Raw genomic sequence first — 24,799 nt, 5'->3', positions numbered from 1 at the left:
CCTTTTCTTTACCAAACTCTGTCAGCATGTTTGACACACACCTTGTATTTAGCACTTCAATGTTATTGTTTTTTTACTCACTACTGATTATTTTGTTTATCCTCATTTCCCTCAACTCCAACTTAAATCATTTTATGCCACAGATTATAAACTGAGGCAGAATGGTAAGCATGCCGATTATATATTCAAGACACAGTTGATATTTTATCCAAATCTTAGCACAAGGAAAGTTCACCACACAGGAAGCACTCAGTAATTACTGGTAAGTGGAAGAGCTTAGGTGTCTTTATAGAAAAACTAAAGCTCCACTAATTCTGTGATTAATATCAAGGTAGGTAAAATATCAAAGAAAACTTGAATTTTTCTCCTACTTTCCCACTCACCACAGAATACCTTCACCCAAAAACCATACACATGTGCACAGGACACATACACACAAACACACACACACACACACACACACACACACACGCACACACACAACTGATTGATCGATTGATTGATCAATCCATTCAATACAGAACAGCAGCACCCAACCCCCCCCACCACATACAGTGGATCAATTGATCAAACCATCAATCTATCCTTCAATGGTTATTAACTGACTGTCCTATAATATAACACAATGTCAACATTGTCTACCTGGTGACAACATCACCATAGTCTATACATTTAGGGCTCAGTTGAATAAGACTATTCCATCCCCATGACAACAACCTGACATGTCCCTCAAAAGTTGTGGAATATGCACAACTTTGAACATGCTTTCAATCGGAGGTTCCCAACACCCTGACTTCACCTGATTGAATTAATTTGCTAGAGCAACTCATAGAATTCAAAGAAATATTGTGTCCAGTTTGTCGTTTTAATAATGAATATCACAAAATACATCAGTGAATTGTAAATAGAATACAAGTGAGTTGTAAAAAAAGAAGTAGCGAAAAAATATGGAAAGGACTGAGCTTCCATCTTCTCTGGTGTCCAGCCTTCCTAGAACCAAGTGAGTGCTGCCCAGACTACAGGCTATGAACACTGTGGTTCATTTGTTTTCAAAGAAACTAACTCTGTGTGTGTTTGTGTGTGTGTGTGTGTGTGTGTGTGTGTGTGTGTGTGTGTGTGTGTGCACGTACGCACATGCGTGCGCATGTGTGCGCAGGTGGGCGCACGCACATGCACGCGTGGGTATATGCTTATCCTTGGGCTTGAACTCATGGTTCTGTCCCTTTGCTGAAGGCTAGTGCTCTACCACTTGAGCCACACCTCCACTTCCAGCATTCTGCTGCTTAATTGGGGATAAGAGTCTCAGGGATTTTTCTACCTGGGTTGGCTTTACCCCATGACCCTCTGATTTCAGCCACCTGAGTAGCTAGATTATAGATGTGAACCACCAGCACCTGGATGAATGGGAAATATGTTGAAAGTTCCAATCTTAAAATCATGGCTTGCTATTTATGATGACTCTCCCATTCAGAAGATTAAGGGAAGAGAGAAAGAAGGAGAGGGAGAAGAAGAGAGAGAGACAGAGACAGAGACAGAGACAGAGACAGAGACAGACAGAGAGAGTACACAAAGTAAGTAAAAGACAGTTCAATCCCATCACACAGGAAATTCCAGGGATTATGAGGTCCATGTCAGAGATGGAGAACAAAAGCCAAATATATGTATATATGTATATTGGCTGAATATATATTCCTTATCATAAATCACAATATCTTAGTCATTTTTGGTTTCCTATACTATATGTCAATAACTGTAATGAAATATGATAAGGGCAAAAAAACAGTCAGGGTATCATTTCTTTAAAAATGTATTTTCAAATAGTTGTGCAAAGGGGTTTCCATTTACCATGTCGATTTCTGTGCACATTGCATTTTGATCCATGTCATCTTCTCCATTGTTCTCTCTCTTTGGCATCTATCCCTTCCCCACTCATCTCTTCAAGTTTCCTAATTCCATTTTCACATATGTGTATTGAGTATGGTAACTACATTCACCCACCATTCCTCTTTCCATTTGTCTTTCACCCCCCTTGTTGCCTCCACCCACCTCAACAAGACATGTTTCAGCCTCCTGGTATTGATATTGTTAAACTGCCTGTTAATTGTTCAAAAGTATTACACCATGGAAATCTACACCTGCATAACCTGCACACACCAACTTAAGTCTGTTTGATTGTGTATATATACATATTGCCATCTATGTGTTTTATATACATGATTTTAAAATATATATACTAGATATAACTTCCATATATAGAGAAAACAGGTGCCCTTTATCTCTCTCAACCTGACTCACTTCACTCAAAATGATTTTTGCAGGTTTATCCATTTCTCTGAAAATAACACATTATTCTTTCTGATGGATGAATAAAATTTCATTGGATGTGTGTGGGGAGGGGTGGTATGTGTACATTTTCTTCTTTCATTTGTTGGCTAAACAGCAGCTGAGCTGTTTCTACAATTTAGCTTTTGTGACTAGGGCTGCCATAAACATGAATGTGCCGATGCCTTTATTATATCCTGTGCATGTCAGGGTATCCTTCTTAACAGGGAGATGAAGTAAATATCTTCTACCACGGCTCTCATGCACAAACTCATTGACATTAAGAGGATAAGGTAGTTGATGAGTTCATTACTGTAAGAGTGAATATTTGGAACTTCCTGCTGTCACATTTTTAGAGAATTTGGAAATAAAATATACACACATGTATACCATATATACACACATATGTGTATAAGTAAAAGTATATGCTAAATCATACACTTATCAAAATGCATGTTTCAATACCAAGTGTGATGGTTATGATCTGATTAACTTCAGTAGAAATAGCAGCACTTAGAGACCACATTGTCTTACTCCTGCTTACTCTGATTTCAGATGTTACTTGGCTCTCATGGACCTTGAGAAAAGGTAGGGAGTGTAAGGGGAGGGGGGGCATTAGCAAGAAAAATCTAATGTGCTGCATGTTCCCATGGAAATTTTGGCTGATACTGTAACGGTCAATGTTAAGCATCAATGGGAAAGCATATGGCCTACATTTCAGGATCAAAATTGCCCTATCATATCCTTTAGTAAATCAGAGAAGGAATTTCCAGTCATCATTGTTCAAACCCATTTGTATTCCCTGGGCATGTACCTAGTGGCAGAAATATACAGAGGCATTCTGAAAGTCTCCTGATGTATCCACCCTGTAGATTAGCCACTCACAAGCTGCAGAATTGTATGAATGACACTTACTCATTTAATTGGCACTTCTATCTGCCCCAAGATAGAAGCATATTTTTAGACAATATATTTAGTAAAAATAAATAAGTAAATAATTCGACATTTGGCCCTACACAGCCAGCATTAAGCTTTCTGCTAAACACTTAGTCATAAAGAAATAGAATTGACAAAGACATTAAAGATAGAAACAATAAAAATAGTCAGGAAGGGCAGGAAAGGGGATTGCCAAGATAGTCTTGTCTCAGTTTGCAAAAAGGTTATTAAAATACCAATGATACAAAAATAGAAATTGGACCATTTTTTTTAAAGCAAGAGAATACACTCCTCCTGGACTTTGTAAGACACGTAGCTTAAAGGTTCCATTGATTAGTTGATAAGTTGGCTGGTGAATGATTAGTGGATTCGTCAGAAAGGTGTGAATTAGTTACTAGGGCTCTGCCTCCTATGAATAAAATGCGGAGTCTTCTCCCACCCTCTGTGACAGATGATATCTGTTTTCTGCTGTGAGTTTGAATTTAAGAGCCACTGAAGCTCAGCAACAGTATATTCTGGCTCAAATGAGCTGAAAATTGCATTCAATTTGAATTTCAAAAATGGAGGGGAGGAAGGGGAGGAAAAAAAAAACCCTCTGCACCCATCAAGTATCCACACTTTCCAACTACTTCCTGCTGCGTAGTTGCATTTTGCCAGGCTGGGGACCTGAAACCCAGGATGTGTTGCAGGGGAAAGAGCATCGCTGGATCCCTGCCCAGTCTGAGTTTAAAAATAAACTTTTAATAGTCAGGATCAAAGCAAACCTCACTTTTACGCACATGCATAATGCAGAATGCGACCCACCAAAGAAATAGATTTATCTTTCCCAAACTCACACTGGCCTACTTCCCCTCCCCCTGCCCCTTATCTTCTCAGGAGGTGATAAAGGTGAAGGAAATTTCCCTGGGAAATAGAAAGTCAATTCTTTTCTAAATGAAAATGAACCCCCATGCCCCTCTCACTTAAAACCCTCCCTCCTTATTGCTAGATCTGCTTCCTCCACCTGCCTCTCATTTCCCAGCAGATGTGTTCTTCAAAAGTTGAGTGAGTGGCCATTGATTTTTCAAATCAAATCATACATTAAATGCTCTAAGAGAATCGGTTATTTAAGGTAATCTTGTGATAAATTATTTTATCAAAGCCAAGCTATTTTTAGTGTACGAATTATCACCCCTTCATGCAATGGCTCTTGTGTGCCTGGATTTAAAGCCTTTCTAAGTTTTCTTAAAGCAGAGGACACCTGTAGTTTTGAACAAGTAGACTTAAGTACCAGCAATATTTAAAACCGTGCCGATGCTACACAAAACGGCAGGTGACATTCCAGAATCATGTAATGAAATGATTTGGGACCAAAACTCTATTTTAGGATAGTGTGAACTAAAGAAACAGGGTGAATACCACATTCATTCCCGTCTCCTCCCACTGCCTCAATTATTCTCAATTTACAAATTAAGCAACTCGAGGGCCATGAAAAAGGTAAGTCTGCTTGCAGAGTGCCACCTTTCATGCTGAAGTAGGATCTGCTAAATATTGTTCCCAATCTTCTGGTCTCCAGAGGACTCAGCATCACTGAGAAGCACCCCCTTAAGGAGCCACAGGGACTCCTGGACAGTGCTCTAACACAGCAGTGGGCACACAGGGTAACTAATGAATCTCTGCTCCTGCCCTAGAGGGGTGAAGGATACTTAGCTCTCCTGAATTCTAGCATGACAAGCCCAGACAGTCTCAACCAAAAGAATCCTCTTAGTGGTTACCACGAGCTCCTGGATTCAAATTAATGGGATGGTAACCAGGTTATGTAGGCATTTCATGATTTCCCATCAAAACTGGAATGAACACTCCACTCAACTCTGAGGTGTTCTTAGAAAGAACTGGGAATTTGATCTGTCACTAAAGATACACCAAATTCGGAGAAACTAGAATCAGAAAGAGAGGACTTGTTAAGCACAAGACATAAAAAAATATTTTACTTTCTGTACTTCACCCAAATGATAAGAATTAAGAAATAAGTCTGATATTGACAACTATGGCTTACTCGTGTGCATAGCAAATTGATAGAAACAAGGGCAAAACCTTTCAACAGGAACCACATGGTTACTGCCACACAGACACTCAGTGAAGTACAATTCGTCAATCATTATATCCCAGGAAACACTCTTGGAAGGCATTGCAAATGGTGAGTTTGCATTTTAAGAGGCAGAATGAGGAAAGCATTAGAGCATCTTCATTCACATTACCAAGGCCACTCTTACCAGTCCAACACAGAGGGACAATGGAACCAAGGAGCCATTTCTCCAACACTGTATGTCACATAGGTTTACAAACGTTAATATCTCCTGCTGTTACAGGGAGCCACTTACCTTTCAAACTGCAACAACGTAAGTGTAGAGTATTTTTCTTACATCTTCATAATTTAAGATTGTTTCATTGATGAACCAGTTAAGTGGTCAGCTCTATTCATTTATGTGGCGTGAGCAAGGGTCCAACCCAAAAATGGAAAGAAAAAAAAAGTGAGGTCAATTTTCTTGGTGACTTCCAGGTAATAGAGTTAAACACACATTAATGGCTATAACTTAAGTATGCCCTGTCTTTAGCAAGTCTTTGATTGCCATAATCAAACACACACACACACACACACACACACACACACACACACACACACACACAAAACTCAGGGCTGTATTAATACTGACACGAAGGTAAAGTTCTCCTTTTTATTTTTAAGTTTTCTTCCTTCTCAGCTTTAGCAGATTTATTGATCTTCCGCTCCCCTCTTATTTATAGCCAACACACCGGTTACGGTTTCAAAGCATTTCCCATTACAACACCCATTTATAACTTTAGAACAAAGAATTCTAAGACCAATGGACTTACTTCACATTAGTCTCCTAATGTACACATTTCTCCAAATATGATGGGTTTGTTTCTTATTTCTCCCATCCCCAGAAACAATGAAAGGGACTAGGTAGAAAGGTAAAAGTTTTCTAACTTTTTTTTCCGTATCTCCACAGTAGGAGTCAACCTAACATTCATCCATATGGTTTTAGGTAGAATGGCCAGCAAAAGAAATTGATAGGCTGAAACCTCAGGAAATTGCTGATATTCTATTGATTTTGACGAAGAAGACCAGCAATTTCACATGACTCCATACTTCTCAGATCATCTTCCTCAGGTACAAAGGTTGTTGAGAACGACATAGCAACCTTCTGTTCCTCCAGGAGAATGGCAGTTCAGGGATGAAGAGGAGAAAAAGCTGTGACCAATGGGTGACTATGATGTCCATGGGTGACACACAATTGGTGCATGCTTTAGTACAATGTATTACATAAAAAGATGTGGGCAGGCCTGGGAAGATGGCTCAGTGGTAGAGTGCTTGCCTTGCATGCATGAGGCCCTGGGTTCAAATCCTCAGCACCACATAAGCAGAAAAAGCCAGAAGTGGCACTGTGGCTTAAGTGGTAGAGTGCTAGCCTTGAGCTGAAGAGCTGGGGGACAGCACCCAGGCCCAGAGTTCAGGCCTCATGACTGGCAAAAAAAAAAAAAAAAAAAAAAAAGATGTGGGCAAATTAATTCAACAGGTAGCACCAGGCCACTCCTTAAGGTATGAATGTAGTTATGTGCAGACTTCTAAGAAAGTAAACATTTCAAAGATCTATTGTCATTAGGAAGATCTATTGTCATTAGGAAGAGCTCAAGAGCTCAGAGGAGCAGATTCCCTAAGGCTTTCAGACAATCTATTCACTAAGACACCCTTCAAGCCCCTAGCTCTCGCCCTTTTCTTTCACAAATGGAATTATGAGTCAAATGCTTGACAACAACCAGGAAGGAGAAAGATTGAGATTTCCATCGTGATGCTACAGAAAAAAATACTAGCTAGAACCCTACTGTGACAATTATTTGCTCTAAGGGTAAAGAGAAGCAGTTGGAGTATGAGAAAACACAGGGATACTGTTAAAATAAGTGTTCGCAGAGTGTATGAGGTGAAGATCAACTTAAGACCAAAAATGGAGGGTGCTAGTATGAAGTGGAATTCCACTGGATTTTGAATGGACAAAGAAGCTGGTTCATACAGAAAACTGGAGGATGTATTCAGTTTAGTCATGAATAATGAGACAGAAGGCAGGATGACTCAAATGTGAGAATCCAACCCAGTCATTTTCTAGGATTATTTTCTAGGATTATTATTCATAGGAGTCATATTCAGAAGCTGTAATTTGTATACGTGTAAAAAAGAATTAAGTATAAAGTATTAAGAAGAAAACCACCCAATTGACACAACATAGTTAAAGCCAGAGAGGCACTAAGTTAGTTGTTAGTAACTTTACTAAAGAAAGGACTTAAGTGGCATAAAAGAAAAGATTTGAGTCAACCAGAATTCTGAAGGCACTGATTTTCAACAGTTAGGTTGCTGTCTGAGTGATCCTGCCACTGTTCATGACACTATAGATTATTTGTCAAACTGCTCTGTTGAAGTTGATGAAAATTTAAAATAATGTTAGTATTTTAGTACCATCGGTTTCTAGAAGTGCTTCTCTGATTCCATACACACATTTCTTAGAGCAGAGACATTCAGCTTAGGAATGTGAGCATTTGCTGGTGGAAAGAAAATAGTGGAGCATTGAAAGAGTATATGGACTTAGTTCCTGTTTTCTATGATGTAGTATTCATTTCTCCATATACAAGTAATCCATGTGGAATTTTTTTTAATTCAGTACTCTAGATAATTCACTGAAGAATAGGAAACAAACAAGACCACTCTCTAGAAGTTTAGTTACAGTCTGGAAGAAAGTTTGTGGGTAACTTAGAAAACTTATTCCTGCTTATATCATTTTAAAAAAATCAACTAAATGCAATGGACCGAATTATAAACAACCAGTTGTAAACCATAAAGTAGAATACAACTATGTTACAAGCTAAGAATTGGCTATCCCCAATTGTTTATTGAGATAGGACATAGAAATTGACCACAAACAAATTAATTCCAAGGTGAAAAACTCTCAGGTACAATGGCTTGGACACTGCAGTGCCCAATGAACAATGTCATTCCACCTCAGCTATGACATCTGAGGTTAAATAGGAAGCTGCCCCTGGATTTTCTTTCCTAACTCAGAAAAAAATATTTGTGTAGGAAAATTCAGCTCCCTAAATGACCTTCATCAATGGACATGGGTTAAAGCAGCATGATTCATACCACCTCAACTACAACTACCACCACCACCTTCTGTAGCTTCTATCTACTACAGATGTCTCCTTAGAGGGGAATTCATCCTTCTACCTTCTGAGAGTACAAAAGGTCTGTCCTCAAGTCCCAAGTTGGTTCTAAATATGGAAATTCCAATAAAAAGAGAAGCCAGTTAGCACATCATAGTTTCAAAACATAGCAGCATGGGAAAAACCATTCATAGCATGTCAGTCCTCGAGATATCTCATGATGTATTCCAAAGCCCTAGGAAATACAGTTTAAAGATGAGTCACCTGTCTGCATGCACTCAGGTACAAAGCTAGATGAGATAGAATTACAGGTTTGGGGAGGATCTTTTGTTCTTTTTGTTGTTGTTGTTGTTGTTTGTTTGGCTCTTAGTCATAGGGCTTGAACTCAGGGCCTGGACACTATCCCCTGTGCTCTTTTGCTTAAGGCTAGTTGTCTACCATTTGGAGTTACAGCTCGACTTCTGGTTTCATGGTGGTTCATTGGACATGAGTTTCATGAACTTTCCTGTCCGTGCTGTCTTTGAATTTTGATTTTCAGATCTTAGCCTCCTGAATAGTTAGGATTACAGGCATGAGTCACCAGTGCAAGGCTTTGTGTTGTTGTTTTGAAGTACCAAGATTTGAACTCAAGGCTTCATGCTTACTGGGTAGATTGTCTACCACTTAAGCCACACTCCTAGCCCCCCTTTTTTTTTCAATATAACATCTAGCATTTTTGCCCTAGGCTGGCCTTGAACCACAATCATCATCTATAAACTTCCTAAATCACTGGCATTATTGTATGCATCACTACACTTGGCCTAAAGGTATTTTTAAAACAGAGAAAAGCAAGTACCTCCTTTGATTCTTTTGACTATATCCTTGGTATACAGTTAGATTGTAGAGGTAAACAGAAAAAAATTTCTCAACTTTCTCTATTTCCTACTGTATGTTTTTTATTATTATTTTGAATCTGAATAGGCTTGATTATGTGAAAGTTCAGAGGTAGGATTTCAATAAGGCAATCTGAAAAGGTTATCCCTTTTTAATGTATGTGAGTGTGATAGTTGCTAAAAAGATACAGAACAAAGAATGATTTCAACTCCACCTCCTAGGAAGCTATCTGTAATGGTAAGAAAATAAAATATACTCTCTGTGATGTTCCCTGAAAGGAAGAGTGGGTTGCAGGTTGAGATTCTTTGAGAGTACAGTACTCCATTCATTTAGAAACACATTTTCTTTTTTTTTTTTTTTTTTTTAAATTGTATTTTATTTTATTTGAGAACATACTGTACAAAGGGGCTACAATTACATGGGCAGGATAATGGATACATTTCTTACCAAGCATTGCAGCCTCCTCCTTTGTTTACCCTTCACTTCCCTTCCCCGCCTCCCCCCTCCCCCCACCCAATTTTACCCCCCTCCCCCCACCCAATTATACCCCCCTCCCCCCCCCCCACACCGGCATTGTAAAGCTGGTTTTGACATGACATTTTGTACTTCTCATTGTTGCAACAGGTCCACCTGAATCCTTAAACGACTTGTTTGTCCCCATCTACTCCACATGTTATACTGACATCAAATATAGTGAAAACGGGGGTTACACTGTGGGGGAGGGACATACAAAGCAACAAAGAAATAATCTTATAAATGCATTAGAGATACATGCATGAAAGAAACGAAAACATTAAAATACATATTTAAGGGTTCATTTTCCTAGCATCACATTATCTGACCTTTTCCGCTTGACTCATACCTATACTAGATATTGCAAATAAGGGAAACCATGGGACCTATGCTTCTTTGGGCCTGGCTTACTTCACTTAATATAATTTTTTCCAAACCTTTCCATTTCCTAACAAATGGGGAAATATCATTCTTTCTGATGGAGGCATAGAATTCCATTGTGTATATATACCACATTTTCTTGATCCATTCATCTACTGAGGGGCATCTGGGTTGGTTCCATATCTTAGCTATGGTAAATAATGCTGCAATAAACATAGTTGTGCTGGTAGCTTTAGTGTGGTCTTGTAGAAACACATTTTCTGAGATGGATGTAAAGTAAGGTTTCCTGCAGTACAATTGAGCCCACACTTAGAACTGTAGTTCTAACTTCCCCAAAACTTTGCTCATCCACACTTACTCTTTTCAACTGTAATAATCTCATTTACCTTCTGGTATAGTTTCTGATGGGGAATGCTTTTCTGTAAGCACAAAAGTGAATAAAAATAAGTGACTGCTTGCTTAAGTCAGTGGAGATTCTCTATTCTAACATTCTTTCAATGATTCCCTGTTCATTCTACCCTTGGAAATGTACAAAGTAAGGAAAGGGAAGAACTATCAGGGAATGAAAAAAAAAATGAAAGACTAAGCAAATGTTGGAAATAAATAAGAAGGTTTACATGGAAAGAAAATATTGCTTCCATTCTCTGGCTCAGAACACCATTAATACTCCTCAAATCAAATGGAGAAGCACTTCCTCTGCCCTGCAGGACATTAGGAGACTAGTGTTGATTTAAAAAATAAAGAAATAAAAACCTTAGGGAAGATCCACTACAAAAGCTTCATTTTATAAGCAATAAAAACAAAAAGAGGTCCTGGCTGGATACCTTTAAACCTAGCTGTCCAGGAGGTTACAATCTGAGGTTCAAAGCCAATCTAATCAGGAAAGTCCATGAGACTCTTAATCTCTAACCATCAGAAAAAACAAACAAACAAACAACAACAGCCAAGCCAGAAGTGGAGCTGTGGGTCAAGTGCCAGAGTGCCAGCTTTGAACACAAAAGGTAAGGGACAGTGTCCAGTGGTCAGGCTCTGAGTTCAAGTCCCAATGCCATACATTAAAAAAGGTCCTGGAAAGCAATTCTACTTACAAGAAGCCATGAATCCTGGAGGCCAGGATCACCAGGGACCAATCCAATGTCACTAACTAGAGGTGTTTGAATGCAACAATGGCTTTACTGAGTCTTAACCACTAATGACACCCACCACAGGAAGGGGATCTCTTCTCTGGGGGTTGGGGGAGGGGGAGGGGGAGGGAGGGAAGCAAAGATTGTCTCACTGCATTAGAACCTGCAAGAACAGCTAGAGTCGAATCAAGCTAACATTGGGTGCTGAGCCTGCTTCCGGGGTAACACCACCTTAATGACAGCACACTACAAGTTCAGAGGGTTAAGTCCAATTTTCATAGAACCAATAATCCATGTCTGTGGCTGTATATGACATTCCTTCTAATTAATTAAGAGTTCTCCACTATTACCAGTCCACTCCACTATTATCAGTCCGTCAGCTAGCGCTCACTCTTATTCATAGAGTGATATGCAATAAATGAGAAAGACTCCATGTCCTAGGTAAAGCCAAAACCCAATTGACAGTGTCATCTGCTCCCTCAAGGAGGCAAAGAAACAAAAGGGGAGTGAAAGGAGGTTTTATTAAACAAAGGTAAGAGCAGCACACCAGGCAGGGATGGTGGCGAGGAAGGAGGCATTTGCTCAATCAGTACCTATTTTCAGAATTTCCTTTAAGCTGGCTTGGACTGAGAGACATCAATTATTTAAAGACAGTAACATGATGCTTCCTTTGTTGAGGCAAATCTGCAAGCAGACCCCGAGAGAAAATAAAAAATGAATTAGGTGGAATTTATTAGTGTGCTTGAAGAAAAAAAAAAGAAAGAAAAAGATTTAGCAATCAGGATTGACTGTGTTCTAGAAATAGTTCGATTTTTGTCTTCTCAGATCCACAAACCTTTTCTGGCTCCCTTTCTCCTGAGCTATTTATTCATTATCTCCTATAGTAGATCACACACAAAAAGGAGGGTATGAATCATTCCAGAAACTTCTCCTTTCTTTTCAGATTCAGCTTGATATATTGTCTTCATTTAAATTACAAATACACTAATCTGTAACACTGTTTACCAAGTAGCATTTTAAATGAAAGATACAAGAAATTGCATCATTCACAGTTTAAAAATGACTTTAGACTCTGAACCTTATAAAAAAAATAAAATAAAAAAAAACCAAAACATTTTTTTTCCTTAAGCCCACAGTGTTCCGTCTTTGGCTGCTATATTTCTGTCCAGTGAATGAAATTCAATTAGTAGGCTTTGTACTTAGGACATTATGATTCTAATGGTTGGGTTGAATCAAAACAGGAGTGCCAAGCCCCTAGTACTGATTTTTGGCAGCCCATGGTTAAGGAAAAACTCAACAGACTGTGTTGGCCAAAAGGAAACCTAGCTTCAGAGAAGCTTATGTGTCCACCATTATTAGAGAATTTGGGAAGAAGTGATTTTCTCCCTGAGATGGCTCCTTGTTACTATTTACTAAGAACAGGAACTAACTTTTTGAGAGCTCTCAGTTCCTGACTGGGTCATTACAAGTTTTAATACTATCCCAAAATAGCAAGTGGTCTGTTCAAGCCAGTAACTGAATAAATCATCTATTTGATTCACCCTGAAGTTCTGATCTGCCTCTACTTTCATTACAAATGACAGCGGAGAGACCAGAATCTTTCTGATGGCAGCACAGCCCTCCCAATTAAAAAATAGCAGTAAGAATTTTATGCAAAAGCAAAATGAAGCCCAAGATATGGACACAAGAGGTTTTTCATTGTTGTTTCATTGTTGTTGTTTTTAATGTACTAAGTGATATTTTTGGTTTCATTTACATGTTCTTGCCCTATGGTATATCCCCTGTTGTCACTGATTTGATTTTGGTACCCTGTATTTCGTATATACATTTATCTAAAATGATGAAACAAGGACACAGGATGGCCCATTGCAATAGTGATACTCATAAGACATTATGTTGGAAATGAACTTTACAACTTTGGTGGTGGAGGAAGAGGGGCGGGAAGGGATAGTAGGAGTAAAACAAAAGAGGAGGTACCAATGTTTGATAAGTAATGTACTCCTTATCTTACTCATGTAACTGTAACCCCTCTGTACAGCATCTCTACAATAAAATAAAAAAATTTTAAGAAGAATATCATACAAACCCAAAGCCTATACAACAAAGGTACCCAGAATATATGATCAGTGCAGGCTACATTTCTGAAAATATGTTTACATAGAGCCAAAACATCAAGGCTGAAACTTACTGTGTCTCCTGTCCTTTCCTGGACCACTCCAATAACTCAGACACATCACATCTCTACATACACACACCAAAGAGAATGTAAAGCACAAAGCAAGCTAATTATCACATAGTCTGATGCTCTGGACCACAGAAGCAATAGCTAACCATTTCAGAAGAATGTTTGTACAGCCATTGTTCTATCAATCACCTTCTTAATTAATTAGCCAATCGAGATCTGAGCTTCTATTTGACTTTCAGAGGTATCAAGGTCTGGGAATATAAATCTGTGCCAAAGTATGGACTTAGTATACAGAAGTCCCTTGGTGTGATCCCTGGCAGCATAAAAGTCAGTAACAATAACAAAGAACACAGATGAGCTTGTAATCCTTCTTTGCTTCTCTAGACCAAAACAAAGGAGTATGCTTGGCATCTCTTTTCCCTTGCCACCATCCTACATCCTAGCTTCTTAGAAAACAATGATGAAATATTCACCATAAATTTCAAGAAGGAAGAAATGAATAGCATAGATAGATAGGTAGGTAGGTAGGTAGGTAGGTAGATAGATAGATAGATAGATAGATAGATAGATAGATAGATAGATAGATAGATAGATAGATAGATAGATAGATAGATAGATAGATAGATGCCCCATCTGACTTTGGATAGTTCTAAGTGGATGGCCTAAAAGTGACCCAGGACTTGGCACAGATGAGCAGCCTTGATGGCATTCCACGCACTGGTGGCTGGTTTTGCTATTAGTCTTGTTGTGGTTGTTTTACCTGATTCAAAATTGTATAGTGGGCTGGGAAGGTGGTTCAGTGGTAGAGCGCTTGCCTTGCATGCATGAGGCCCTGGGTTCAATTCTTCAGTACCACATAAGCAAAAAAAAAAAAAAGCCGGAAGTGGCACTGTGGTTAAAGTGGTAAAGTGCTAGCCTTGAGCTGAAGAGCTGAGGGATAGCGCCCAGGCCCAGAGTTCAGGCCCCACAACTGGACTCAGAAAAAAAAAAAAATTGTATCACCCTCCCCCACCCTAATCTGTTGTTGATGTGATTAGACCATATCAGTGGGTTTTGTAGGTGATAAAGAGATCCATTCCAAAGTGAATGTCTTCTTGTGTCAAATACCAAGACAGCAAATGCCCACTCACTTCCTTCTCATAAAAGGGATTACTTCATATGTGTTTTCTCAGACTCCATCAAGAGAATGACCGTCTGAAACGACTAGTCTGTCTCTTCAACACTTCCTAAACCCACATTCAGTGTTGCTAGCTTGAAACCATCTATCCTGTCTGTATTTATGCCAAGTATCTTGGCAAACAATGCAAATCACCTAAGATCTCACCTCAAGAAATAGCTAGCTATCACATCACTGAAAAAAGGGCTTTAATTTCTTTCTCTTTTGGCAAATAAAAAGTGTTCCAGTTGCGTCGACCAACATTCATCATTTTCTTCTAGGGTAAGCAGTTCACACAGCCTAGGCCACCCTTATATTGTCATGTGGTTGAGTTTCCCTCCATGTGTGGGGGGACAGGCATCTCTCCACACTTGGTACACAGAACCACATTCCTCAGTGGTTTCTTCAATGCACTGAATTCAGCTACAAGACAGAAGGGGGTCAGTCTTCAAATCCTTCTTGAAACATTCATCATAGACTTTATGTGAAGAGAAAATTAACTTTTATTCTGTTTGAGCCACTAAATACTCGAGGGGTTGTTTGATACTCAAATTACTATGATCCGAACAATACTTTATCATCTCCCTACTGTTTCTTGTCCTCTGACAACCGACAGTCTTCTCATTAGGACTGGTCAGGACTGAGGATATAGAAAAAGGGGACCTAAAATGTTATTGCTTTTTCACTTACAGATTTTGTTTCACTTAAGTCTTTGATTCCATGTGCTTGGGCATTCATTTCTACAGTTGCCAGCTATAAAGCTGGATTACTTCCACAAAGCCACAATACAGAATGTAGCTTATATTCCTCACACACAGTGATGTCACCTAAATGAAATGTTCCAATTTAGAATCATTTCCACGTTAGGAATATATGAGGAAGCCAATCCATATGCCTCGCCACTTGTCAAGGAAATTAACTATAAAGACAGTATCGATGTTATACAATTAAAATGAGAGCTCTTGACGTATTTAATTTCCCCCTGACCTGACTTTCTTCAGTCATTATGGACAGAAAATGTATGAATTCATTATTTGCAAATAGCTCAGATTGCTTAATATATTCTAGAAGGAACTAAGCCTCCTTCTTGTATGCACATGCCCATACATACATTCAAGCACACATGTTTCTCTATAAAAAGCAATAATAATAATGAAGGTAAAGATAAGGGGGTATTCCAAGTTGTTAGCAAAGATGAGTGGATGTAGCACAATTATAAACGTATTATAGTACATATATCTATCGGATCTTCCCATAGTACTCTCAAGGAAGGAAGAAGGGAGGCAGGAAGGGAGGTTAGAAAATTAACAAGTCATTTTAACCTTTCCAGATTATTTACCACATAAAACATCATATGTTTCCCCCAGTGAAATTGCATAAGGAATCTATTTGAGGGTGTTTGGGATTGTTGTGTTTAAAAAAAATTTTTTTTACAATCATAGCTCTGAAGCTTAATCACTTGTATGTGTTACAAAACCAGATGGTTCAAGTGGGTGTTTGTTTACAAGCTCTTTGCATAAGGATTTTAGCTTCTTTTTAGACCAAAGCTGAACATTTCAACTTCGAAAGGAGGCAAACACAGGAATAAATGAAACAAGAAAAATAAAAATTACTGGATTTCGTAGGTTCCCAGGTTTCCTGCCTTCACTTTGTCATGGTGGTGTGTGTGTGTGTGTGTGTGTGTGTGTGTGTGTGTGTGTGTGTGTGTGTGTGTGTGTGTGTGTGTGTGTGTGTGTGTGTGTGTGTGTGTGTGTGTGTGTGTGTGTGTGTGTGTGTGTGTGTGTGTGTGTGTGTGTGTGTGTGTGTGTGTGTGTGTGTGTGTGTTATTGAGACTTAATCTCAGGGCCTCCCACTTGCCTACCTACTGAGGTTTGAACTCAAGGCCTGGGTGCTATCTTTGAGCTTTTTTATGCAAGGCTTGCACTCTAGCACTTGAGTACAGATCTGCTTCTAGACATTTACTGATTAACTGGAAATTAATCTCATGGACTTTCATGCCCAGGCAGACTTCCATCCTCATCCTCAACTCTCAGGCATCTGAGTATCTAAGATTATAGGCATGAGCCAGCAAGTCTGGCAGGGTATTGTGCAATGTTATAAGGTATTTTGTGGGCTCAGGAAATGGGGCATGTGCTTAGAGCATTTTGAGGTCTATATGGCACATCATCATACTTTAAGGGAGAGAGGCATTCTGGATGCCACCTAGAAATGAAGAGAGACCTCTTGCCTTCCCCACACCTTCCTGAACTCTTGAATGAAATGTTTCCTGCTGTTTCTAGCCTCCTGAACTAAGCTGTGCTGGCCAGCCACATCTACGTGCAGCTCTTTCCTTTTGGAAGTAGACAAAAAAAGGGAAAGGAAACTTCCCCATCCTTTGTTTTCTGTATGCTAACCACATAGCCACTACTACTTGCAAACATACAGAGGCCGAAGGTTTCTTTACTGAAAATAAGTGGCCTGATCACAAAGGGTTTCATTAAGGAGCGTGAACGCTTTCACAAAGGCACATTCTTGTAAAGCTTAAAACATAATCAGCATGGCCCAGTGCCTGTGGCTTATGCCTGTAATTCTAGCTACTCAGAAGGCTGAGCTCTGAGGATCCTAGTTCAAAGCTAGCCTGGACAGAAAAGATTTCATGAGATTCTTATCCCAAAGGAACTACTCAAATACCAGAAGTGGCATCGTTGTTGCTCAAGTGTTAGAGCGCTAGCCTTGAGCACCAAGAGTCTTAGGGACAGCACCGAGGCCTTGAGTTTGAGCCCTACAACTGACAAAAATAAAATCATCATGGATTTCTTGTGCCCTAGATGAGCAAATCATTTCATTGCTAGACCACTGAGTACTCCAGGGAAACAGAACTACCTTGCAAAGGAAACAAAGGTAGCCAAGGCTTTTGGGGGTTTTGTTTTGGCTTTTTTGTCTCCCCCTCACTCTCCATAGCCCACCAAGTCTTGGAGCTCAGAGTCTGGTGAAGTTCTGAGCTTTTTATTTTCTTACCACTTGTACCACAGATCCGCTTCCAGCTTTTTGGTGTTTCATTAGAGGTAAGAGTCTCATAGACTTTCCTGCCTAGGTTAGCTTTGCACCCCAATCCTCAGATCTCAGCTTCTTGAGTAGCTAAGATTACAGGTATGAGCCAGTGGTACATGGCTTGACTTCATTTTTAACAAGATGAATTATCAGTATATTAACACTAGATCATTAGACCTAATATTACTGTTTACTTTATAAGTAGTCCATTTATCTGTATTATGTACACTGGGCTCTTTTTGTTACTACTCAATTAAGATATCTGAAGTCAAGGAAAGTCCATGAATACCATACCATTTTAGTGAACTTGTTTGTATCATAGTAGCAAATGAGCCATGAATTTTACCCTAACAGAAAGATGTGTAATCATTATCATTTGATCCTAAACTTCTGCTAGTTTGAGAAAACCTATTTATAACTTCTTTTAGATTACCTCCACAGAATGTGATATCATTTGACTGTGTCTTTCTGCCCTACCCCAGGAATTTATTTATTTAAGTTCATCAACTGAGCCTTTAAGATAAAGAATATGTTACATTTACCATTACTTTTGTTCCTGGGTCTCACATCTGAGATTCAACCAAGTGCAAATGAGAAATATTTGGGAGAACCAAATAGGTCTGTGCTAATCACATACAGACTGTCTTCTTATCATTTTCTCTAAATAATACAGCATAACAATTATTTACATAGTCTATATTGTATTAGAGATTATAAGTAATTTGCAGATGATATGCTATTTCTATGAAGGATCTGAATGTGTATAGAATTTAGTGTCTCTGAAGACCTGAAACCAATTTCCTGTAGTATTGAGAGACAAGCACAATTCTTGAGAGCACCTATAGTCATTTGAGATGTGGAGTTCAACAGGACTGAAGCAAGCCCAGACAAAAGTTAACAAGATCTGAGCTCCACATTCCTGCTGGGTATGGTTCAGTATAGCTGTAATCCCAGCACAAAGGAGATAAAGGTAGGGGATCACCATCAAAGGCCAGCTATGAGCAAGAATACAAGATGTTAGATAAAGATAAAGCAAAAACTGGTTCAAGTGGAAGAGCCCCCCCTTGGCCTACTGTGAGGCTCTGAATTCAAACCTCATACCACCAAATACCACCTCATACCATCAAAAAGCATATACAAAAAACATACTAGCCAGGCGCCAGTAGTTCACGCCTGTAATTCTAGCTACTCAGGAGGCTGAGATCTGAGGATCACGGTTCAAAGTCAGCCCAGGCAGGAAAGCCCATGACACTCTTATCTCCAATAAACCACCAGGAAAACCAGAAGTGGCGCAGTGGCTCCAGTGGTAGAGTGCTAGCCTTGAGCTGAAGAGTTGAGTGACAGCACCCAGGCCCAGAGTTCAAGCCCCACGACCAAAAAATAAAATAAAATAAAAAAGTATGTTAAATAAATGTATGAATGAATGAATGAGTAGACATAACTGTCTTCCAATTTTAATAACCTTGAAACTTAGTATGTATCTGTAGTCTTTACAATGTAAATTTAGGAATACCTAAATATTTTAGCATATTCATAATTGATGTGACTATTTTGTGGAAAGTAACATTTACGAAAGAGCTTTAGCATTGTTTATGGACTTTAATAAAGGAAAGTGTATCTGGTAAAATTCAGGGACTTGAAATACAGTCTTTCAACAAAAGAAATCAAGCTTATAAAATATAGTTGTGTATGGCAATGTTGTCTAACATACAGGAATCAATCTTTGATTAAATCTGTTCAATGAACTAATAAATAACAACCAGTTTTGTATCATTGTAAAACTCTGACTTGAACATAGCAGGCTACATAGAAACTCAACTTCTGATTTGCTTACCATCTTTCCTATATTCTAGCAATATTGGTTCTAATTCGTCACAGAGATCATTATACATAATTATTGAAGAAGTTTATTCTGGTAAGTAGACACAAAAAAAATAAGTTTCACATATCTGTGAAAAGCACAGTTAATGCCTTGTAAGAGCAAAACCAAAGTTTTATCCCAGCTCATCATTCTAGGAAGTAGAAACTCTTCTAAAAATTCATTGTATTAGTCTAATTTTTTTCTTCATACACAGTCTCCACCTAATGTCAGGTCACAGAGAGAACTTTCACAAGATGTTGACCATGAAATTTAGTTTAAAATGAGTGGTTACAGGAAATGAGACTGTTTAAAATAAGCTGTAATTTCCTCTAATATTGTAGAGAAATCTAATGATTCCTAATGATATCTAATCATATCCTTGTAATGGGCACTGGGAAAAAAATCAACCCAAGTCTGAACACAGATTTCCTCCTCACTTATCAAAGGGGAAGGGGAGACACTAGTAGCAGCCATGAAGGGTCCTTGTGTCTAATATTCAGATTTGACACCCTGGCCCTAGCAACATGATCCCTTAGCATCAGACACAAGTTATTCAGGGATGGAGATGAAGGAGCAAGTGTCAATAGTGATGGTACTATTTATAGCTCAATAAACTAGACTTTGAACATATCAGCAATGGTAAGCTTAGAAAGCACTCATAGTATTAATGTCTTAATACAGATATATTGCTGGATGCATAGTTTACAGCATGGAACATAAACACAAATCCAGTGATACTAATAAATCACATTCTTGACTGCTTAAGGAAAAAAAAAATCTGTATTGCCAAAATGGGCTTTTTGCATTACACAATGGAGCAGAAGGCAGTGATATATATTTAAATTTTCCATTTTTAAGCTGTCACTCAAAAAATTTTTCATACTTTTTTTAGCTTATTGATCTTACTGGCTTGTGATAAGACTTCAACTGCTTGGTTGGGCTGTTTTTAGCTTCTGCTTCTTATTAAAAGAGCTAAATCGGGAATCATAAAATGCTACTAATTTAGCAGTTTTTGATAGAAATGAAAACTAAAAACATACCAAAATAGTGTAATCCTCATGCTTTATTGCCTTAGAATCCCAGATTTAAATATAATGAAGCATAATAATAGAAATAACCAAACCTCATGTATCTCATATACCTACCTCCCTACCACCCAGGAAATAAACTTGAAAATAACTGTTACTGGGTTTCTGATCCTTATTACATATTTTTTAATGCAGGAACACACACATATGCTATATGTATGTATATATACATCTACATGTCTACACACATACATACACACATTCTGTACCTTCTTTTTTGGGGGGTCGCAGAGCTTGAACTCTGGGCTTGGGCGCTGTCCAGGCTCTTGAGCAATTCTTCTCAAAGCAAGTGCTCTACCTCTTGAGCCACAGAGCCACTTCCAGTTTTCTGAGTGATTTATTGGAGATAAGGGTCTCATAGACTTTTCCTGCCAGGGCTGGCTTTGAACCACGATCCTCAGATCTCAGCCTCCTGAGTAGTTAGGATTACAGGTGTGAGCCACCAGCGCCCGGCTTCATTCTGTACTTTTATGTCCCTCTGTTTTCCTTAACTTACAGAGCAACAACCGTCTTCAATTCCTTAATGTTTTGGTTGCTCCTTATCTTAAATACACCTTCTGCATCAAAACAATGAAAACAGTCCCAGCAGAACAAGCTGAGGGACTGGCCAGATCTGATCCATAAAGTTACATAATTGGCCCTGCTTCCTGCCCCCTCCGTACCCATGATGGCTTTGGTATGGCAAATTATCTCTCATCAGCAGCTGATTTGGGGCTCAGAGCCTTGTGTTTACGTTGCATTCGGGTTTCTCTTCAGCAAAGTGTGCTTTGTGTCAGCCTTCCATGCTGCCTTGTAGTGAAAGCTAATGGGGAAGGGACAGTGGCCCTCATCACGAATGGCTCATATTTTGCAAGAGGCTGTCTAGGAAAAGCCACTGTCCCACAAAGTAGGATCCATACTAAAAATCCCATGAGAAATGAGCCTTGTGGTCATGTTCACAGCACTAAAATACAAGTCCTGAATCTTGTTCATCTAGTGATGACCAAACACCAAGTGTATTCTTATTCCTTCCTGGCCCCGCATCCAAAGTCCTCACTAGTGGGCACTACGCGACGAACTGGAAACAACCACAAGATTTAGCCCTCCTCAGTCCAACGTCAGCTGGCATGCCTATGACTACCATGATGCCCATTTGCTAAGGGGATCCTGAACGCTCGCTATATAAGAGAAAAATCCCTTAAGTTCATGTTAACAAAGAGAAGGTTTGTTTCTTTCTTTGTCCATTTAAAATCCCCAGTCTTTCATTTACTTGGTAGCTCCTATTGCTAAGAATTTTAAACTTCCTGCAATCTTTCAAAATGAGCTCCCAAATCGTCCCTGCCATGGCTTCCATGGGCCCTAGCACAACCCTTGTTGTGTCCACACATCAATTTTCTGCAGAGCACACTGCTTCATTCCTCTAGCCCTCTCTTCCACTAATGCCACTGCTTCTTCAAACACGGCCTCACAATCACTCACACTGGGCCACTTCAGCTTGTCTACAATCTGCATATGGATATGGATATGGGAGTGTACACCCAACCATAGAGGCACATTTCCATTTCTCCCCCACATAAATATGGTGATGAATTGGCTGCTTAGAGCTTTGCTGACAGCCAGTTGAAATGGTAGCTACAGTGACCAGAGGATGTCCTGGTCTCTCAATGCAGAAAGGAATTCAGTGCACGTAATAATTATCCATCCATCTCGTTCACACGAAAGGCATGGCAATGCAATTTTAGCCTTATAATCAAGACCATATGACAAAAAGCAAGGCCATTAGGGACCAATTTTGAGTATTCTCTGCAAGACAATGATTTTCCAACTGCACTTACATATGCTGAATAGTTACCTATGCACGACCGCACCTGCTCTCATTTATGTAACCCTTCTGTTTTTCCAAAGCCCTTTCTTAGGAATGCAATCCTGCAGTTTCAAAGGCTCGCTAGCTTCCTCTACCCCCACCCTTCATTTATATATATATATATATATATATATATATATATATATATATAATATACATATATATATGTATATTATTCCCAAAGCATAGTGCAAATATGCTGAGGGAAAAATTTCTGCTGCGCCAATGACTATATTTCGGAGATTTGTTCTCTTCTCTTTCTTCTTTTCTGTTCCCTTTCCCCAGACTTCAACCTTCTTCTCAGCCTGGCTTGCTTTCCTTTGAGCTGAACTATGGCCTTCCAGGCCAATAATTACTTCACCTGTACTTTTGACCTCACCACTCCAAGTTCAGTGACATAATAATGTTGTCTCTGAAAGGACTTGATGTCATCATAAATCACAGAGCTGGGCAGGCCAAGGCTCCATGTGAAAAGCAAGAGGATGCAAAAGTTATTTTGAAATTATGCAAGATGCTCCTCAAGTATCCTTTCAGGCCTTATTTAAAAATATCTAGAGCAATGACTAAATCAATGTCTTTTATAATAGGTATAAATACAAAAAGTTTTAATATGATCTGCTGATTTGGAAAATGTAGAAAATTCCTCAATGAAAACATTAAATAGCCTAGGAAAGGTGAAAAAAAAAATGAACCAGAAACAATCTTTTGCTGCCATTACTTCTGATTTTCTATGGAGTCAAGTGCTCTTTTCCTATCTTTCAATTGTTAAAGGGAAAAGAAATTATCTCTAAATATCGATTATTATTTTGGTTCATTAGTCAGGTTACATTATAATGCCTCACTTCTGAACATTTTTAAATTATGAGATAAACAGACTTGTCAAAACTATTTACATCGGTGTTGCTTTATTGCAAAACTACAAGACTATAGTCCCATAAGTAATAACTCAGTAAAATTAAAAAAAAAACCCTAAGCCTTCATATAGGCCCTCTCCATCAGATGTATTCAATATCCAGAAAGTTCTATGACCCACTGAATTATCCCTCAAATCCGATTGTAACCTATCGCACTTTACACCCTAGATATGCCCTCTTCATTCTTATTTCTTGCTGCTTAATTTAACAGATGAATTTTGGCTTCCTCCAAGGAAACAAGAACAGGCTTTATTATGAAACTTTCAAACATGATGCATTCTAAATCTTCTAATCACTAGAGCTAGGCACGTGTAAATAATGGGTTAAAATGAGTCAAAGATCATGGCTTAGTGCTGTCAATCGAATCATATTCTGGTTACTTAATCAAGTTCTAAACATATACAAAATATATGCCTGCGAACATTCAGGCTCTCACATAGAAACGGGTTTGGTTCATGTTAATGCGTATGCTGTTTCCTCAATTAAGACCCTTGCCAGCTGACAGGCAGAGAGTAAGTTGTGACATCTCAGCAGTGATCTTGCCTGAGCATGTGTGAACTTAGCTGTTCATCTGATTGTCACCTCACTAGTATTACTTACATTGGCAACAGCATATGGAGTTGCTTTCAACTTACATTTGGATCTCCTTTTTAAAAAATGCCTTAAAATAAAGATTGCCCTGTAGTGGCATAGTGGAAGTGAAGTTCCTATGGAAATGGAAGCTAGCCTGGCAATGCAGCTCCGGATAACAGCAATGGCAAGTCTTTCCTAGGAAATCCTACAATCTTGAAAGCAAACAGAGGTTAGTATATACATGCTTTCTATGTCACTGTGATGCTCATCATTTATCTGTCAAACACTTTCAACTGAAGAATAAATAAGGGAAGATGTTCAACCAATAGGAAAACCAACACAATAAAAGAAAAACTGGTGTGGGGCATGGTTCAAGTGGAATAAAACATCTACCTAGCAAGCAAAGGTCCTGAGTTTTCAAACCCCAGTACCACCAAAAGAGAAAAACAAATAATAATAATAATTATTATAATAAATATAAAATAAATAATAATATAAATAAATATATAATGTATAAATAATAATGTAAATAAAATAATAATAATTATTATTATTAAAAAATAAAGGCAAACCAGATAAAAGTTCTAGGAAATTATCTCCAACAGGCTTGAAATTAAAGTTTCAATCCTCCAGGGAAGAAAGAGTTCAAAATTATAAAGTCTGGCTAGGGAATGTACTTTATCAATCTGCTATCAAGGGTACTGACTAATAAGAAAGCAATCTCAAAGAATAGGCATCAGAAAGGGTCACATACATTCTGGCAATTTTTCCATTGGCTTTGGAGATTTC

General features: G+C 38.7%; 1 protein-coding gene across 10 annotated transcripts in view; it reads right to left on the bottom strand.

The window, feature by feature from the left end:
- Positions 1-24,799, bottom strand: part of Esrrg (estrogen related receptor gamma) — a 612,729-nt gene that overhangs the window by 419,512 nt on the left and 168,418 nt on the right. For 8 of the 10 annotated variants that reach the window (XM_070041493.1, XM_070041489.1, XM_070041499.1 and 5 more), the window contains one exon: positions 5,619-5,711. The gene's annotated coding sequence lies outside the window, so the exon portion shown is untranslated. Of the gene's footprint in view, positions 1-5,618; positions 5,712-6,132; positions 6,176-15,391; positions 15,478-24,799 lie in introns of those variants that run through there. The other 2 variants (XM_070041494.1, XM_070041498.1) reach the window with 2 other exon arrangements.

The sequence above is a fragment of the Dipodomys merriami genome, unplaced genomic scaffold, assembly GCF_024711535.1.
Source record: "Dipodomys merriami isolate MVZ:Mamm:240054 unplaced genomic scaffold, mDipMer1.0.p SCAF_31, whole genome shotgun sequence".
Taxonomy (NCBI): Eukaryota; Metazoa; Chordata; class Mammalia; order Rodentia; family Heteromyidae; genus Dipodomys; species Dipodomys merriami.
Note: the sequence above shows the minus strand (reverse complement) of the source record. Positions and strands in the feature narration are given on the sequence as shown.